The sequence below is a fragment of the Pinus tabuliformis genome, chromosome 4_2 (genome assembly GCF_031772625.1).
Source record: "Pinus tabuliformis cultivar Carrire ecotype Pingquan chromosome 4_2, CPIR1, whole genome shotgun sequence".
Taxonomy (NCBI): Eukaryota; Viridiplantae; Streptophyta; class Pinopsida; order Pinales; family Pinaceae; genus Pinus; species Pinus tabuliformis.
The window spans coordinates 203,997,799-204,003,163 of NC_142304.1; the positions used below are offsets into that span (position 1 = coordinate 203,997,799).

Sequence of the window (5,365 nt, forward strand, 5' to 3'; positions counted from 1 at the left end):
CTTGTGGCAATTAAAGGTCATAGTGAAAGCCAATTACTTTCGAATATTTTTTAATGATGTAACGCCAAGTCAAATACGAATGTTGTATCTCTTGAATAACGTGTATTTATTATGATATAAATAAATAAAGTGATATAAATTTAGATTTAAAATATTTATATAAATAATACATTTTATAGATACAAAATAATTTATTATATTATTTTAATATTATAATAAAATATGTAATTAATTAATAATATTTTAATATTATAATGAAATCTGCAGTCAGTGCAAACTTATTCCTTTTATTAATGTCCCATGATCAAGCACATTCAATATTGCAATAATAAAAGCATAACATTGTAATAGGCTGTTGAATTAAACATGTTTATAATGTAATTTGAGGGAGTCCCAATAAAAACAATTTTTTTTAAATAAATCAAATATTAAAAAATAAGAATAAAAGTTATTTGAATAAATTTAAAATAAATAATAAGTAATTTTAATTATTCCCTTTTAAAATTTGAAAAATTTTAGAATGGAACAATTTAATTATTAAAAGTTTTTTTTTTATTAATTATATATAATATTTTAAAATAAGATTTTTCTAGATGCTTTTAGTGCGATTTTTTGGAAGCTTTTTTGATGGTTTTTTTTGTAGTCTAATTTCTCTAAAATCGATCAGGAATTTATTGAAATCACAATTTTGATGGATAATCCTTGCACAATAAAGTGCCTTAAGGCTTTTCAAAGTGTTGAATCCATATATAGTAAAAAAACCAGTTTAAATAACTTAAATCAAGATTTTACCTCAAATTTTTCTCCCTACACCAGAAAATCCAAAAAATCGCACTAAAGACAACTCCAAAATTTTTTAGGTGAAATTTTAAAATAGAACAATTAAATCACTAAAAATTTCTCAATTTTACACCAATTATATGTAACATTCTAGAATAATTTTATATTTTTTTTTAATTTAGAATGGAATAATTTAATCATTAAAAGTTTCAGTTTTCCACCAATTATATTTAACATTCTAGAATGAATGAAATGAACGATGAATAATGTTATATATATTAAAAGGGAGAATAAAAACAAATTTGTGTTTTTAAATAAATGTAATACTTAATAAATAAATGTAATATTTTAAAAAATAATAATAAATTTAAGGTAAATGATAAATAATTTTATTTTATTTTATTTTATGTTTAAATTTGGAAGATATTTTAGAATACAACTGTATAATTATTAAAAAATTGACTTTCCTACCCATTATAGAATCAGAATGAAATGAATAAAAATTAAATTTTATATATAAGTAAATTTATTTATTTTAAATAAATGTAATATTTAAAAAAATTGACTTTTCCCAATGAAATGAACAAAAATTAAATTATATATATGTAAATTTATTTATTTTAAATAAATGTAATATTTTAAAAACAATTATTTGAATAAATTTAAAATAAATGATAAATAATTTTATTTTTTTCTATTTTAAAATTTGAAAGAAAATTTAGAATTCAACTGTCTAATTATTAAAAAAAATTGACTTTCCACCTAATATAATGTTCTAGAATAAAAATAAATGAATAAAAACTGAATAAATGATAAAATAAAATATTAAAGAGTTTTAATTAATCTTTTACTTTTTTAAGGTCCAATAAATCATATTAGCTTCAGTGGATGTTAATCATCATCATCATTAAATATATATAATTTTTAATTTAAAAAAAAAAAACTAACAAATTCTATGAATTGATGTTATTTGATATATTTTTTTAGGTGCACTCTAACTTATAAACTAAATGACCTTTTTTACAACCATTTTTCTGGTTAATTTCAATCAAGATCCAACAGAGATTTTTAAAAACTTGAGTTTAATGGTTTAATCTTCCAGCGACCAAAAATTTATATTAAACAACCAAAAATTTTGAAATTGCTGGATTTTGGTGAATTCAGGTGAAAAGGGATATTCCTTCTAGAAGGTAGACTACGCATATTTTTTTATCAATTTTACTTGAAAATTGACTTCACAATCTAAGTGTCTAAGGGGTTTTCAAGGGTGTTTAATTCATTTATGCATTCAAAAACAACCAAAAATCTTGAAATTTCTAGATTTTGGTGAATTCACGTGAAAAGGGTTATTTCGTCTAGAAGGTAGACTATGCCTATTTTTTATCAATTTTACTTGCAATTTAAATTAAATTTAGTCAAAATTTGTTGGAATTATATATTTTGGTTGTTAAAAATTTTTAAATAATCTATTTATATATTTAAAAATACAATTTTAACAATAAAAATTACAATTTCATTGATGGGTGGACTTTTCACAATCAAAGTACCCAAGAGTTTTGAGGTTGCTAAATCCATATATGCAATCAAAAAACTAGTTTAAACAATACAAATCAAGATTTCACCATAAATTTTTCCACAATTCCAAAAAATCTCACATATAAACCACTACAAAAATTATATTAACCAATTCCAATAAAACATTCTACAATTAAATAACCACAAATTTTTCCACACATCCAAAAAATATCACTGGTAAACGACTCTAAAAATTATATTAACAAACTCCAGTTAAACATTCCACAATTAAATAACCGAAAAGTTAGAAAAATTCAAAACAAATATTTTAATATAAATCCACATCTATAACTTTTCTCAGTTTAGAAAAAGATTGCCCAAATGTGAGGTCAGTGACCTTGTAAAATCAATTTAATATAAATCCAAAACGAGTGTTTCAATTTCTAGAAGCGTGTCAATTGGGACTTTGACCTTAATCGTAGTTGGTAATATCACTAATGAGTTTTTTTAATTTTTTCTTATAAAAGTTGGCTGATGATTCATTTTATATTATTATTTATTTATAAATATATTTTAAAATGTCATTATGTGGACAGTTATATATGTAAAAAGCCATTAACGAGGAGAGAAATTTGATGCCACCCAGAACTTTTCAACCGAAGAATTTCACCACCCCGCCTATCAGAAAGGAAATGCAGTGTGGAAAGAGAATCAGAAAGGAAATACAGTGTGGAAAGGGAATCAAAGTCAAGGGAGATCAGCAGAAAGGTACGTGGATAAGCTTGGAGATGGCAGATCGGCAACTTCTGCGGCTGAAAAAGTCAAGGTTGGTGGGCGGAACAGCGCCAATGGCCGCCCACTGTTACGCGTTTTATGGATGAATGGCTTTCAACCAATAAATCATCAATGACGTCAAAATATAATTGATTTCTTCCTCCCTCTGTTTCTAGAAGTCCACGGATGTCCCTGAGAAACTTCGTCTGATTCCACTGTCCAATTAAGGACTCTAACGTGATAAATATTTATTTCTCAAAATCAAACCCGTGGAATTCATTGATGGTTTCTGCATCAGATTTTCTGCTTCTGCCCATATAAGCTGTGGCATAGAAAGAACAGAGTAAGGGGTGCCAGAGCAAGAACAAGGCGCAGTCAATATAACAAGCCAGAAGTTATTACAACAATTTTTATCCAGAGACATAGGCGAAATAAATCTGCTTACTGGAACCCAGAAATCATAGTTACAATCTGCAAAGTTGTGATTTAAAGTTGTGATTTAGCCATGAATGATTTACTGTCAAGAACCTTCTCCCGGGAAAAGGGGACGTTCGATATCGAATCCGGGGGAGGTACGGAAATGGCCGCCATGGACCCTGAGAAGAACCTTACACCATTTTTTTCGGAAGTAAGCCTGATAAAGGCCGAGATGGAGCAGATCAGGCAGCTTCTTCTGAAATTAAAGGAGGCCAACGAAGAAAGCAAAACGATTACCAAAGCTCAGGCCATGAAATCTCTGAGAGAACGCATGGACAGAGATGTGGTGCAGATTCTGAAGAAGGCAAAGATCATTAAAGCAAAATTGGAGGAGCTGGATAGGGCCAATCTGTCCAGCCGCGGGATTCCCGGGTGCGGGCAAGGGAGTTCCACCGACAGAACGCGCATTGCCACCACCAATGGCTTGAGAAATTCTCTGAAGAAATTGATGGGGGAGTTCCAGAGTCTGAGACAGAATATCATGGGCGAGTACAAGGAGACGGTTGAGAGAAGGTACTACACTGTTACTGGTGAGAGAGCTGATGAAGAGACCATAGATCATATTATTGAAACAGGGGAAAGTGAAAACATGTTGCAGAGGGCGATTCAGGAACAGGGGAGAGGGCAGATTATTGAAGTGATCCGTGAGATTCAAGAGAGACATGACACTGTGAAAGAGATCGAGAAGAACTTGCTGGAATTGCAGCAGATTTTCCTTGACATGGCTGTTCTGGTGCAGACACAGGGTCAGGAGCTCGACAACATTGAAGCCAATGTGGGGCGTGCAAACTCTTTCGTCGATGGAGGCACGAGGAAGCTCAGAAAAGCAAGAAACCTTCAGAAGAATACCAGAAAGTGGACATGCATAGGAATAATCATTCTTCTCGTCATAATTCTCATCATAGTTCTCCCTCTGGTGCTTAAAAAATAATTCAAGAGAACTCCTGTGCAGGATGGACTGTCTGTCACCCATTTTACATATTGGTTAGAAGCAAATATTAGTCTCCTACTTTATTTGTGATTTGAGTTTGTATTATATGGTCTTATAGCGTTGTATATTCATTTTGGGTATTGCCTTTGTTGGGTTTATCAGTCTCTGTTTCAGGATTTCTAGAGCCATACAGGAGAGATCATCTATTGTTTCAGGGTAGAAAATTGGAGGGTATTGGGTCGGTGATCAGGAGTTTGAGAGGCACATCTGGTGGCTATTTAAGAAAAGAGGCAAGGAGTAATTCATTGTAATGATTTTTTTACTTGGTATTTCAATTTTTCATCAAAATCTTCACTGTCATGGTTGATTAATGAAATTCTTTGAGGAATAGTAACATTTTCCATTCAAATTGTATTGATTTTTTTCTTGGTATTCCAATTTTTCATCAAATGTTCACTTTCATGACACTGAGATTGTTGGTTAATGAAATTCTGAGGAATAGAAACCTTTTCCATTCAGATAGTATCGATTTTTTACTTAGTATTCCAATTTTCCATCAAAATGTTCACTCTTGTGACAATGAGATTGTTGATTAATCAAATAGTCCTGAGATAAGATTGTTGATTAATCAAATTGTGAGTTGAAAAGTAACATTTTCCTTTCACTTTCATAAGATGCATTTCCAACAAAAAGAGTCATAATATCTTGTACATATCTTTCACCTACCCAACTTAAGAGGTTCCATTTATGGTTGTTGCCCAGCAAGGATTAAGATTCAATTTCTTGTACACATTTGTCAACTATCCAATTGAAGAGGCCCCGCAAAGGATTAAGACCCTCCATTTTTGCGCACATTTTTCAACCACCCAGCAAAGGCTTAAGACTTTC

At 30.1% G+C, this 5,365-nt stretch overlaps 1 pseudogene across 1 annotated transcript; it reads left to right on the plus strand.

Moving 5' to 3' along the window:
• The first annotated feature begins 3,239 nt into the window (after nt 1-3,239).
• LOC149168830 (syntaxin-125 pseudogene) lies at nt 3,240-4,825 on the plus strand (annotated as a pseudogene). The gene is made up of 2 exons (XR_016259766.1): nt 3,240-4,530; nt 4,640-4,825. The product of XR_016259766.1 is annotated as a syntaxin-125 pseudogene (transcript).
• Nucleotides 4,826-5,365: the final 540 nt, after the last annotated feature.